Source organism: Desmodus rotundus, chromosome 2 (genome assembly GCF_022682495.2).
Source record: "Desmodus rotundus isolate HL8 chromosome 2, HLdesRot8A.1, whole genome shotgun sequence".
NCBI classification, from domain to species: Eukaryota; Metazoa; Chordata; class Mammalia; order Chiroptera; family Phyllostomidae; genus Desmodus; species Desmodus rotundus.
This window is the reverse complement of record NC_071388.1, coordinates 31,938,562-31,953,383: the sequence shown is the minus strand read 5'-3', so window position 1 is coordinate 31,953,383 and position 14,822 is coordinate 31,938,562. Positions and strand designations below refer to the sequence as shown.

The window sequence follows — 14,822 nt, the reverse complement described above, 5'->3', positions numbered from 1 at the left end:
ACATTTGTCCAAATCCACAGAATACACAACACCAAGAGTGCACTCTGATGTAAACTATGGACTTTGGGTGATTATGATGTGTCCATGCAGGCTCAGTGCAACAAATATACCATTCTGTATGCTGAATGTTGACAATGGGGGAGGATATGCAGGCAGGGGCAGGGTATATATGGGAAATCTCCTGGGGAAATTGTACCTTCTGTTCAGTTTTGCTGTGAATCTAAAATTGCTCTAAAATATAAAGTCTATTAAAAAAGGACTTGTATGAAGTTAGGCAAGTATTTGTCAGGTGTGTAATTAAAAGCACAAACCATAAAAGAAAAAATTGATAACTAAGACTTCAAAATTTTAAACTTTTTTTCATTAAAAGGCGCCATTAAATAAATATATAAGTCATACATTCAGAGGAAATATCTGCAAATCATATACCTGATAAAAAATTTGCCTCTAGAATTAAAAAAGAAATTTGAATTTTTAAAAGATTTTATTTACTTATTTTTAGAGAGAGGCAGAGGGAGGGAAAAAGAGGGAAACATCAATCAGTTGCCTCTTGTATGTGCCCCCACTGGGCAGCCAACCCATAACCTAGGCATGTGCTCTGACTGGGAATTGAACCAGCGACATTTCACTTTGAGGGACAACACCCAACCAACTGAGCCACACTGGCCAGGGCAACATACTTGAATGTTTTTATTCAAATATTTTTACTTGAATATTTAAACATTTCTGAAACTCACTATGATGATGGTGAGAAATAACCCAATTTTTAAAATGGGCCTAAGATTTAGACATTTCACCAAAGAAGATATATGAATGACCAATAAGCACATGGAAAGGTGCTCAACATCATTAATCATGAGGGAAATGTCAATTGTGAAACTGCCACACAGCCATTAGAACACTGATCATAAAACAACTAGAAATATTGAGTGTTGCCAGAATGTGGAGAAATCAAAACCTTCGTACTTTGTACAGACACTTTTGGAAAACAGTTCAGCAGTTTCTTAAAAAGTTAAATATAAAGGTGTTACAGGGCAGGCAGGGGGTGGTTCACGATAAATTATTACAGAAAGGATCCCCCCTTTCTGTCTCTGGCGGTTCCCCCCCCCCCACACACACCTGCTAGGTTCGAAATGCCCGCCGCCAGAGGAAAGACGTCTCTCAATGCCAGAGACTGGTGAAAAGGAAAGGAATTATTTATTTAAAAGTTACACAGACTTAGAGTAATGACTTAATGTCGTCAATAAGATACTAAAGTCCTTTAGAACACTCACAGATGCACAGTCCTTCCCTCTCCCTGTGCCCAGTCGGGGGTACCGTATCTTAGGAAAAGAAGTAGAAGTCTGTGATTCAGGCTCCCGGCACCATCAGCTGTGTGGCTGCCACAATCTCCAGTTAAATCCAAAGCCATGTGGCACCTTCTCATGGCCCACCAGCAAGAGTCCTTTCTCCCCTTTTCTTCCCGGCAAAGTCTCTCCTGCTGCCTAAGCCGCGTGGCAAAAAGAAGCACTCCAAAACCACATGGTCCTCTCCTATTCACTCCAAAACCACATGGTCCTCTTCTATTCACTCCATCAGAACCGCGTGGTCCTCTCTATTCCCCTCAGAACCGCGTGGTCCTGTCTATTCACCCCAGAACGGCCCTCCCCCTATGGCTGCCGCGCCTAGGTTTAAATCCCAGCGCCCATCTTCCTTTGCAGCCCCATTTCTGACTCCTACAATCAGTTACACCTGCCAGCATCCCCGTATTCTTCCAGCTTTACTGGGCTGCCATAGTAAGTCCGGACAGGTGTGGCCCCATGGCATGGAGCCAATCATCTCCAAGCTCTCTCGCAGGCCCTGTAACAGGGGGGAGTTGCTTCCCAGTCCCATCTTTGGTGGAATTTGCTCCCTTCCCCCTGGCTCAAAGCATGGCCACAGCTATTTAACACATCCATGAAACCAGTTAAAAGTTATAGATATGTTAAATGACCGTGCCAGGGGTTGGCTGCAAAGCTGTTGCTATACAGATCAGCTCTGAATGGCCCTGCTCCATGTGTCCCTTCCCCCTGGCTCAGGCTTGTGGGGGTGAGGACATCCTATATATATTTTTCTAACATTTCCTGGACACCTTGAGTTCTGGACCCCACTACAAATCCCTTCTTGGGGTCCTCCTCTTGGCTGCACCCTGCTTCAAAGGTACTTTATGATAAATAATTACACTCCTAAGACTCTACCTAAAAGAAACAAAAATACAGGTCTGCACAAACACGTGTACATGAACCGTCGTAGAAACATTATTCATCATAGACCAAGACCGGAAATAATTCACATGTACACCAGCGGGTGAATGGATAGACAAGGCGTGGTGTGTCTGTGCGCACCATTCAGCAATACAAAGGGACAAGCTACTGACCCGTGCTGCCACACGGATGACCCTCAGAAACACCACGGCAAACAAAGGAAGCCAGACACCAAACACCACGTATTCTAGAATTCTATCAGCAGGACGTCTGGGCTTAGGGGTGGGGAATGACTATAAATGGGCACGAAGAAACTTTGGGGTTGACAGAAATGTTCTAAAATTTGATTGTGGTGATAGTTGTACAGTTCTATAAAAATCACAGAATTGTATATTTACAGTGAGAGGGTTTTATGGCATGTAAATTATACTGCAATAAAACATTTTTTAAAGGACTTGTGTAAGAATGTTCATAGCAGATATACTCCTAATAGCCCCAAACTGGAGACAGTCCAAATGGTCTTCCAAGTGATACAGTAGGCAGTTTAGACAGACACAGGCCAGGCACACAAGGTCACTGGGGTGGAAACCCAGGACACCTAGCAACAGGCAGAACTGGAAGGACAAGTATTGCAGGGAAGGGCCATGCCCCCAGGGTAACCCTTCCTCCCCTAGCAGATCCCAGTCAGGGGGTTATAGATCCTGTGACCTTTCCTCCCCCGGGTCACTAGTCCGTGTGGTAGACCCCCTTGGAGCAGAAACAAGAAGGCCAAGGAACAGCCTCATGAGACTGCCATACAAGCCCTTGCACGGCCAATCCCTCAAGCATTTGGCCCTCAAGACAATGGGGTTCTGACCTCACAAGAGACAATCAGAAACAAAGCCTTGACTTTCGGCCAAACTAGCGATGACATCTAGGCTTCAGCTCCAGGCTCTAGGGGACGCCACAGCAGACACGTGGACCAGCTGCAGGGATTAATGATCCCTGCCCTGGTACCAAGCAATCATGGAGGCCTGGACCCTGAGGAGGCACACCTGGAAAGCTGATGAACATGCTATGGAGATCCTCCCCTGAGACCTCCAGGTAAAAGCCCTGAAGATGAAGGACCCAGTGCAGTTCTCTCTCCAGCACCTCCCCCAACCCCTCCTTTCCCCAGGTGTACTCCCTGGAGCCCCACCTTTGCCCTTCCATTCCCCCAGGCGCATTTTCTCTGCCTTTCTTTCTCCTAAGCTTTAGCCTCTGTAACTTGTTTCCTGAGTCCACACAGTCTAGCCGGCTCACTTTTTCCACCTCTGTGACTTTTGCTTGTATTTGAATTCCTTGGCTCTGAATTCTTTCCTAGCCCAACTCAAGAGCTGAGGTTGGTGAACCGAAGTTCAACATCTGGTGCTGTTCGCCATTAACACAAGGAGAGTGGATGAATAAATCATGGCATAATCAAAGAATGGGAATACTAGCTATCAAAAAAGAACATACTATTGAACAGACAACATGCATGCATCTCAAAAACATCATGCGATGAAAGAAGCCACCTTTGTTCTATGGTATACTGTATTCCATTTATGAAAGAGTCCGCTCTTTTGTGTTACTGCATTGTATCCCACTTGGAGGAAATGACTGACTGCAAATGGCACACAAGGGAACTTTCTGGAGAATGAAAATGTTCTGTTTCTTGACAGGGATGTTGTTTACATGAGTGCACGTATTTATCAAAACATAAGATCTGTGCATTTTACTGTATTTTCCTCCATAAATTTTTAAGTGATTTAAAATGTCGCCCCAAAAGACTTACTACTACTATGAATCAATCAATTACACTTATTTCCAGGAGGTGTAGTGTATCTTTTGGAAATCATAACATGTCATATAGTTAATATAAATGAGTAGGTAATGATTTAGTACTCATTTTAAAATGTTTTAATTATGTCATGTGATACACACATATATTTAATACATGTATATTAGAAAACACAATCAACTCACTTATTCTTTGTATAGTCACTCACTCATTTACTCCAAAAATATTTACGGAAGCCACTCAAGTTCAAACTGACTCAGTCACAAATACAATGCTGTCTTTCACTTTCTCTGTATTTCAGAATCTGAGTGTACCTTACAGAGTAAAGTTTACTTAACAGGAGTTTCCTGGTCTGCTCAAGGGAGGAAAAGTGTCAGATAACCAAAGAGACCCAGACTTGCGAAACAAAAACAGTCCGTCCATCCTCTCCACCCGCCGCCCCTCTGGCCACTGGGATGCACTGTGTGAACACACCCTGAAGGAAGCTGCTGCCTGGGCAGTGGTATTTATTGCAACCCAAGACTCGGCCAAGACTCGGCCAAGACTCGGCCAGGAGGAAGGAAACACCACCACCACAGGCAGCCACCCACCCTTCGGGTAACTTTCCTTCCCCCTCCCCAGTCTCACCTTGGAGCCTGCCCCAAGAGGGGCTGAAGGTGTGAGGACTGACAGACATCACCACTGCTCCCCAGAGACTGTCTGCAGGCCACACTACCCACTGCCCAGAAAGGTAGTGCCAGGGCACTTCCTCTTTAAAACGTTCATGCCTTTTGACTCTAGGAATTTATCAGAAGGAGATAATCAGAGTTAAAGAAAATAATTGCTGCATGAGGAGCTCACTTCAGCATACTTGTATTAGCCTACAGAACACTCTCTTGCCCCAAAAGAATCAAAACAACTTAAATACCTAATAGGGAAGAAGTCCAATGCATTACGATAGTCGTAAGACGGACTACTTGTCTGCAGCCACGAAAAACAAACATTTCAGAAAAATTAAGAACTGGAAAATGCTGACATATAACATGAAATGAGAGACACAAGATAAGAGCTGTAAGCATCGAGGCTTCTCACAGAGCCTTGTGATGGAACTCCCTGGCCTCCCAAAGGTCCTGCGGGCCCCCGGATCAGTGTTCTGGAGGGGCTGGGCTTTAGTCCTCAGGCAGTCCCAGGGAACAGGAGGTGAGAGGCTGAAACCAGTGGTACAGGACGAGTGCCCCAAGATGTGCCGCTCTGGCATGCAGATTATTTCAGCTGAAACCCATCAAAGCCCAGAAGGCTCAGGAAGAAACTTTGACTTTATGCCTTACTGCCTAAAAGAATTTCAACAAAAGACCTGAAGCTACCAACATAAAATAACACTATTTTAACTTGACCTCGGTGTGACTGACAGGGAAAAAGCGAGCAAGGCCCATTTGACCAGAGTCCTCTCTCTGTGCCATTATGTCAAGATGACACGATACACATTTATTTACCAAACAGTAACTCTTGCCCTGGCTGGTGCAGCTCAGCTGATTGGGGTGTAGATCAGCAGACCAAAAAGTTGCGAGTTGGTTTAGAGTCAGGGCCACATACCCAGGAGGAGGGTTCAATCCCCAATCAGGGTGCATGCAAAAAGGCACCCAATCGCCCTTTGTTTCTCTTTCTCCCTCTTTAAAAGCAATTTAAAAAAATTATGTCCCCAGGTGAGGATAAAAAAGAAACCTCTTTCCATCTTCCCGTGAGTCCTTTACTTCTCCCTCCTTAGTTCTGAATGACATATGTCATTTTGCCTTACCATCTTTGGAATTTTCAAGCTTAAGTGAATTCCCCATGCCAATGTATTAAGACTTGATTTTCTCCTGTTAATCTGCTGTTTGTCATTTGAATTATTTGGTCAGAAGAACATTAAGGGAAGAGAGGAGATTATTTCCCCATTCCCCACACTGTATTATCCCAGTGTTAGACAAACATGAAAAAAATGTATGTATTTACATAGGTCGGAGGTAATTAATACCAGGCCACCTGACAGGTCAGGTGATTGGTAAGGTCATGACCTTATAGACCAATAGTTCTCCAACTAGAAAGCAGATGTTGTTAAAAGGTGGTTTCTGATTCACTATGTCTGGGATGGGCCTGAGATTCTGCATTTCTAACAAGCTCCCTCCCCGGTGATGCCCAGGCTGCTGGTCCACAGGTCACACATGGAACTGCGTCCCTACTGTAGATGGCACACATCCGGGAGGGAGAGAGCCAAGCTACGTTCACAGTGACTATCTGATTGGTGAGAGTGAGGGTGTGAATTTACTTTGCACACCCTCCTATGTTTACCAGCTTTTCCACAATGAAAATGTATTGCTTTTGTAATCAGAAAGAAAACTTTATTATTCAAAACCTTTGATTCAGTAATCATTCTTATAGGAATCCATCCCAAATAATGTGAAATAGAATCAAAAAGTAAACACACTATTTCTACTAAAAATACTTCTGACACCAAATATGTTGGTTTTCCTACACCAAGCAATTCTAAAACTAACTACGTAGAATCAGTGCAGATCCCATGAGGGCTTAGTCCCACAAGACTGCTACCCAGTTCACATGACAGTCACAGGTCCCAGGTTGTCACCTGTACTTCTACCAAGTGGCCATAAATCAGAAATTCCCATGACCCCCTCCTCAGATTCAATAATTTGCTTTAATGACTCCCAGAACTCAGGGAAACAGTTCACTTATGTGGACCCTGAGAAGAGAGATTCATTTGATGTGAACCCAGAGAAGAAATGTATCTGCTGAGATGGATTCCCCAGGGTGAAGTGAGGCCCAAATTGTATAGATAACGAGAGTCTAGCTGCCATTAGCTGATAGGGGCTTTTCGTGTACCCTGTATACACGAAAGAACCTCAGACTGCACTATTGGCTTCCTGCACTACGTCCTGCTCCTTTACACTGTCTGAATCAGCTATGATAAGGGAGTTCCTGGCTTCCTCTGAGACCTGACCCCTCCAATCAGAACTGCACAATTATATCCTTATTTGCATTTAAACCAGTCCATCAGAGCTGCTCCATAATGACCAATCAGGCTAGGTAATACTGACCAATCAGGACTGCATTCTTGATTCACACCAGATTCACATCAGTCAGAACCATATGAATTTGGATATCTCATTTACCTAAACAGAAAGTGGCCCTGGCCAGTGTGGCTGAGTTGGTTGGGTGGCGTCCAGCAAAGTGAAAGGTCACTAGTTTGATTCCAGGTCAGGGCATGTGCCTGGGTTGCAGGTTTGGTCCCAGGTCGGGTGCAAGCCAGAGGCAACTGATCCATGTTTCTCTCTCATCGATGTTTCTCTCCCCCTCTTTCTCCCTCCCTTCCCCTCTCTAAAAATAAATAAAATCTTTTTTTTAAAAAAAGTTAATGTCTTTGGACCTATGGATGGTGGAATAAGAGCTCTTTTTTCCCCTTCAAGTTCCCAGAATAAAATAAACAGAAAGGAGGGAGGAAGAAGCCTATGCAGTGGGAGGCAAAGAGACTGACAGACATGGAGAGAACTCTGTTCAAGGGCTGGTTAGATGGGAGCCAGCTTGGGGGCCTCCGAGCTGGGGGATGGGGTGGGGGCAGGGGCTCTTTGCTATCTCACAGGAATACTAGGCTGGAAGTGCAGGAAGGGAAAGGCAAGGAGTTAGTGAAGGTCTGGACCTGGCCAGGGCCTCCCTTCCTCCCTGACCCCCAGTTGGCACTTCTGAATGTGTTTGGGCAGAAGCTGTTAACAGGGGTGACCCCTGCCTTGGCTGCTTAGAGGGAACTGGCTGCCCCTCCATTCTGGCTCCCTGGACACCATGGATGCTTCCGGCTTCCTGGGGACACCTAAGCTATCAATTTCTCCCAGGATGCCACCACTCCCTATGTCTCATTAAGGGCACAAGGAATACAAACTCATGCTGCCTTCTCTGATCAAGTAAAATAAATAACCCATTCCTCTGTTCCCATTTCTGGGCTCACTTCTGGCCTGAACCTCAGTTCACTTTTGTACTTCTCCTGACAGGCAGAAAAGGAAGCAGAAACAAATGCAAACAAATCAACCTGTATCCCTGGTTGAAGATCAAATTAGATAGCCCTTACTCAAACTATAACAAAATGCTATGTCAATGTTATCAGCACCTTCAAACCTGGTACACCTGTTACATGATCGTACCGCAAAAGTGCACGTCGACCAGGGCACTTCCCTGTACCTGTGCCCGGATTTCATAAAAAATTTATAGCGCTTCACAACATTCCTGTGAGGTGTGTTTATCCCCGGCTGACGGAGGAGACCCAGGGTGCACAGAGGACTCAGTGAGCTGTGAGCCCCTGCCACTCGTGGCGGGGGGCAGAACTACAGTGTCTGCCTCCATTCCACGCTGACACCAGCCTGCTTTTCCACAATAAGGTGGAGTCTGCACCCACCAGGGGATGCCTTCTCTTTCCCAGAGTCAGTGCAGAGTTTAATCCCTAAACAATAGAGCTGAAGCCCTGTTTCAAAGCCCAGGGCTCCAACCCCATTCTCTTTGTCAACCAAGCTGCTGCTGCTCCAAACTCCCCGGGAGCATTTGTCAGCAAGAACATTTCCTGAGGTCACAAGGCAGCTCAGAAGGGCAGCCCACGGCTCACTCTCGGAGCTGGATGGTATTTCTACCCTGTAGTTTTCCTTATAAAATTATAGGGGGGAAAGTCCCGCAAATAAAGACAAAAGTGAAGGAGGCAGGGCTCTAATAGCAACAGAAATAGCTAATCAACAGCAAATCCTTCCATGTCAGGCACTGATGTGCCATTTAATCCTCACAGCTGTATGCAGTAGGTATTATTTATTAGTACTTCCATTTCACACAAGAGAAAACTCAGGCACAGAGAGGTTAAAAACCAGTCAAGGTCACACAGGTGAAAGAACCAGAGGTAAATCCAGCGCCGTGGTTGGAGTCCACACTCAAGATAGCTTCCTCAACTGCGCTTGCTCTGGCAGGTAATCAACTGGCCCACTTTTCCGTGTCACCTGTCTCTTTGACCAGGGAGTTACTGGCTACCTACCTGAGGGAACGTGCAGCCACACATCTGAATCCCAGAGTTCTCCTTGAAAGGATCCAACTAACCAATGACCAGGCATTTACAAAGCACCTGGTCCGTAGACGTCCTTCCTTCAACCAAACAAGGCATTGGACTGGCAGCCCTCCTTTGTTCTATTTTTCTTACCACACTGGTGTACAGGAAGGGATTCAGTACCAGCCGTCCCAAGATGTGCCACTTTGGCATGTGAATTCTTTTGAGCTGAAGGCCATTGATATCCTTTTACTGCTCCCTTCAAGGTTTTAAATTAGGGACCTTGACCATAATAAGAGTTATTACCAGAAATAAGTTTTTATGACCTATCTACAGGGCAGGGCAAACTTCCAATTACTGAACATTATGATCATCCTGTGAATGAATAACCTTTCTTCCCCCTCTTAAGCCCCGAAGTGCCGGACCTCATTCTTGGCTAAGGATGCCATATATGCCTCATTTCCCCTTTCTGCCCAAACCACTCATGTATGGAAGGTTCCCATATGTATGTATGTAATTAGACGAGATCGGGCGCATTCAGGGTGGTATAGCCGTAGACATATATGTATGTAATTAAATGTGGTTATTTTTCTCCTGATAATCTGTCTCCAGTAGACTTAATTATTACAACAGCTGAAAGAACCCTGAAGAGCAGAAGAAATGTCTTCCCTTCCCACAACGTATTGTGCATACCTAGACGGGCAGTTCTAGGGACCAGTTAGTTCCTCACAGCAGCACGTAACGTTTCTTCAGAACCACTCCACGAGGTTCCATTTGTGGTATTTCCTCTTCCCTTTCTCTGCCCCATCCCCCTCAGCTGTGAGCACTCAGATTCAGGGAAAGGAAGGGAAGATATATAAAAAGAAGCTTCAACTGTCATGCAATTCCAGATGCAGACCGATGTGAGACATCTGTCCCATGACTCCTAACTGCAAGTTTCAAGATGAGGAAATTAGGCCACCCTTGGACTTACACCACAGAAGGTTTTCAAAGGCTGGACCAGGGGCCCTCAGCTCCTCATCCCTGCAGAGTTCTCAGACAGGACTATGCCTAAGCAGTGTGCCCGTGCAGATCTGTCATTAGCTGGAGAGGGGCAGGCAGAGAAGGGAGAATGAGGAGGACCTTCCCACGTCCTACGAGCCCTCGAAGCAGCTACAGAGAGCCAACCCACAAGCTCAGGAGCCACCTGGATGCCAGTATCAGGCTGCTTGATGAAAGAGGGCTTCTTGGTGCCCCGTCCGCACAGGACACCCTGGAGACCCATCTTCTGGCATAAAAAGTCCGAGGTGTGGGATTTTGGAGGCATTCCTTTGCTCGACTGTGGCTCACCTACACACGTACTCCATTTTTGTTGTGCTGCAGAGGTAGCAAACTCTGAATTCTAGAGTAAAGGAAGTGACGAGTAAAGCTGACAGGGTATGAGAAAAACGATGACATACCTTGTATTTTTCTGACATGGAAGCTATGCAGAGTAAACAAAGGGCTCCTCATTCCCGCAAAGGAATAGGCTCTTTCCCATTTTTCTTGAGACAAGAGCCTCTCAATCTATCTTTCGTTATTCCATTTTGGATAGACACACCTGTAGAAAGCCCTCTTACTCTAAGAGAAACAACAGTTTAAATGTGATTGCCTCCTGCCTCAAGGAGTGATGGAGACCATGTGGACCTTCAGAAATTCTTGACGGCAGAATATTTGAAACTCCTGATTTTCAGTGTTGGTTCACTTTTCTTTTTAATGCTGTGCTGGCCTGATAAAACATCTCTGTTAGGTAGCTGTGGCCCACGAACACAATTTGTAACCAGGGCAGTCGAATATGGCAAAAAGACAGCTTGCCTAGATTAACTAACCAACTCTTGGGTGTGTAGCTCCACTCTCTGCTACCGGTAATGGGGCTGAAAACTCTAAGACCCCACAGATTTGAATTTAAATCCTGGCTCCACTTTCACTAGCTGCAAGATGTCAAGACAACTATCAGCCTCTCTTAGCTGCAATTCCATCTGCAAAACGGGCTGATAATGACCAACTATGAGACATTTGTGAGAATTAAAAACGTGTGTGCGTGAAGACTACCAGGAACTCTCAACAAATGATAAATTTCCTTCCCCCATATCTCTAAAGAAACAACTTGGCAAATCTTAGCTTCTTTACATTTCAATGCTCTCATCAGTTAAAAACTAAGACAATCCTCCTGCACCGCTGCAGGATGGGATGAAGAGATGTACATGAATGCAGAGGGTTTATGTATTAGGAGAGTTTTTGACTTGATTGCCAACACCCCTTCTTCCCAATTCTTCCCATTACACTGGCAAAGCAGTAATTTGCTTTTCTAATGTGTGCATACCCGTAAATAAGGTGATGGAGAGAGAAGACAGTGTCACATTGTGGTAATTCCTTACAATGGTATTAGCGATCTACTTGCAGAGTCCAAGTCCACCCTCCTCAAACAGAGGACGGTAAACACTACCAGGTCACCGCCAGGAAAGTTTCTTTTCGCTCTCCATGGTCTCGTTTGTGGGAACTGAGGCAGAAAACAAAGTCAAGTAACAGCTGCATCTTTCTGTCACACAACGCAAGCCAAACCACAAGCCAATTTCACTTTCTTCATGAACTCACTATGATATTTTCCAACTGCAAGGAGACTTCTGTTGGTTCTCTCATTTTCCCACACACTGCGCAGAAACCGGGACATGCTTTGGCATTTCCTCAACTGAATCCTTGAAGCACCCTTACAGCTTCTTTCATTGTACACTAGCGAGGCTGCAGTAGGCAAGGTCTAGGCTGAGGGGGGTCATCTAATTTCAACTTTCAACTATCAGAGACAGCAATTACTTGCCTTGTTTTCTCTTAAAAGTAAAGAGGCATTAAAATCAATTCTAAGAAATACAGGTCTATCTTCCAGGAGTATGTCGCCCCTTCCTCCCTCTACTGAACTTTAGTATCTTCCTCAAACAATCATCACTTTTCCAAATTACTTATGACAGGAATTATATGATAAATCCAGCGGGGGAAAACAAAGTTGGGTGAATACTCCCCACATCTCCCTCCTTCCAAGCATGGCCCTTGGAAAGGAAAAGAATAATGCAGAATATTTTAGGAGGCAGTTCTTTGCTAAGTATTTACCTGTCATGATGCCTGAAGCAAACAAGGTAAGGACACAAAAAAGATAACACACACAGACAAGATCTCTTTCAGGTAATAAGATCCACTAGCCTTGTGATTTGTTTTATAATGCACTTTAATTGATGTATACTGTGCTTCCAGAATTGTATACAAATTCTAAATATATATGATTGTGTTCACTAATCTGAGCTCTGTTTTTTGATGAGCATAACTTGGAAAGGCTTTGGGCAGGTCAGAAAAATTGCTAACACATTTTCACAATCCGTCCCTTTGCAGACAACTCACCCCAAGGCTCGCTAATACCCTTTGTATAAAAAAAGCTGACCCAGCATCCACCTGCATTAACTTGATCCGATGGGCTCTGTCACATCAGCAGACACCCTGTACCTTCTGAGCCAAATAAAGCTGTACCCCAGGAAGAGAGAAAAAGACTTTCTATGAGTCTAGAGAAGCAGACTTTACACCCAATTTACGAGTGAAGTCTGTGGAACACTAGCAGTTAACTTCCAAACCTACTTTCTGCAAAAAAAAAAAAAAAAAAAAAAAAAAAAGCTTCACAGGTAGTGGTGGTGGTGATACTCTTAAAGAAAAACATGCAACATAGAAAAGTAGAGACAACACTTTAAGAAATTCCATACCCCATACCTTCATTCAGTCTTTCATCTCGTTCCCCCTCACTTCCCCACTGACAGTGCTTCTCAAAACTGGATCATTTTGAAACAAATCCTCAATTTATACTTCAATTTCAATATTTATTTCTAAAAGACAAGGATATATTTTTTAAAGCACATAATTATACCATTACCTAAACTAAACAAAACTAATCTCTTAATGCTACAGAATGACCAGTACAAATTTCCTCTATTGGCTCAATTTCTTTACAAACTTTTTTGGGGGGTATCAAATGAAAATCCCATTAAAGCTCACACATGGCATCGCACTGCGGTGGTATGTCTCTTAGTTTTTAAACTACGGGTTTCCCCATCCCTGTGATTTTCATAGAGCCAGGCTCATCCCCACTGGCAATTCTCAATAACCTCTGTATCAGCCATTTTTACAACCAAAGAAGTTTTTTTAAAAATTTGGAAAAGCACAAGCAAAATAGTTTGACCTGAAGCAATAAGCAACTGAGGGTCAAACATTCACGCGTCCTTTGCGATTCTGATCTGTGTGGGTTTATTTCTGGGATTTAAGCAATAACTTTTGCCCCCTACCCGAGTCATTTGCACAGGGTAGGGAGAAGAGTGCACTTCCTCCCCCCTGGACCTTTACTGTGCAGGCCAGGTCCCCAGGGTCGCCTCCGGAATGCGGGGGGTTGGGCCCTGCCGCCACCTACCAAGGCCACCTGGCCAGGTGAGAAAAGGAGCTTCAGCCAACAACTTCCGGAGGGAGCTCCCAGGTTACCTAGAGAGAATTTCGAACCAGTCCAGGTAGTTCGAAGAGGAACCAACTCGGGCACCACGGTCTCCAAAGACAAACAGCCCTGCACAGCCCGGGGGTTTTAATCTCTCAGCCCGGGGCGCGCGGAAGCTCCGCCCCCGACTCCCGAAAGCCAAGAGAAAGGTGCAAAGTTCGCTCTAACACAGACACGTGGGCGTGTGTACCTAACTGTCGACAACACCCACCCATCTGTGTGCCAGGAAGGAGAGTAAAAATTGCGTAGACCTACTTCTATAACCTCACCTGTTTTTATAATGTTTCAAAGCTATCTCCCTTGGAAACGGGGTGCGAGCATACGCCTAACCCAGGCCACCAGGTCCAGCAGCGGTGTCCCAGGTTCCCAAACCCTCTGCAGCGCCGGGCGCCCAGGCTAGCGAAAACCCCGAGCCGAACCGGTCGGGCTGGGACTCCGGCGGCTTTCTACCCAGGGCCCCGCCCCACAGCGAGACCTCTCGAGTCGCAGAGAAACCTAGCCTCTGAATCCCTGGAAGGGGAATTTCTCGCCCGGCCTGCGAGCGCCCGTCCGGGAAGGTGCAAGCTGCGCGGGGGCCGGCGCGGGGGCTGTGGACCACCCTCACCCCTGGCGGGGAAGCAGAGGGCGCCGGCCCTCCACACTCACCCGAGGCTTCCGCGTCCCTGGCGCCGGGCGCCTGACCGGGTGCGAGACGAGTCCACCGCGCCGGCACCTGCCCCAGGTGACCGCGGAGGGAGGGGCGGCAGTCGGGCGCGCCTAGGCGACCCCTGCCGCCACTCGGCCCCCTCCGACCAGGAAGTGCGGGCGAGGGTTCCGCGAGTCGTCGGGCGCGCGCGCCCCGTCACGACCCCGCAGGGAGAGCTGCCGGAGGGCGCCGCCTGCCGGCGGGGCGGCGACAACCCCCGAAAGCAGGACGGCGGGCCGCGGGAGAGGAACTGGGGTTGGGGCTGGCCGAAGTGTCGGGACGCACCCTCAGTAGGAGCCCTGAAGGCCCGACCTCTGGAGGAGGCTCGCGCCTCCCGCTGGGAGGAAGTAGGTGGCCCGGCTCTGTCTCTACTCGGCAGTGGTAAGGAATGAGGCGAGAGGTGTTGCTCAGTCTCACTTAGCTTTTATTAAATGCAGGTTCACACAAGAAGCACCATCAACATCACATTAATAGCCTATCCTCTGTAATATTATACATAGTTGACACACAATGAGCAATGGGGGGTTAACGAACCCGGG

The 14,822-nt window shown here is 46.3% G+C and overlaps 1 protein-coding gene across 12 annotated transcripts in view; it reads right to left on the bottom strand.

Annotated features, from left to right (window-relative positions):
• The window catches only part of GPR160 (G protein-coupled receptor 160), a 37,509-nt gene extending 23,004 nt beyond the window's left edge, over positions 1-14,505 (bottom strand). For 2 of the 12 annotated variants that reach the window (XM_045197869.3, XM_024563431.4), the window contains exons 1-2: positions 13,521-13,703; positions 12,830-12,942 (exon numbers count right to left, since the gene is read on the bottom strand). The gene's annotated coding sequence lies outside the window, so the exon portion shown is untranslated. Of the gene's footprint in view, positions 1-9,055; positions 9,978-12,829; positions 12,943-13,398; positions 13,704-13,867; positions 13,993-14,243 lie in introns of those variants that run through there. The other 10 variants (XM_045197899.2, XM_024563451.2, XM_024563434.4 and 7 more) reach the window with 8 other exon arrangements.
• Between the last annotated feature and the right edge of the window lie 317 nt (positions 14,506-14,822).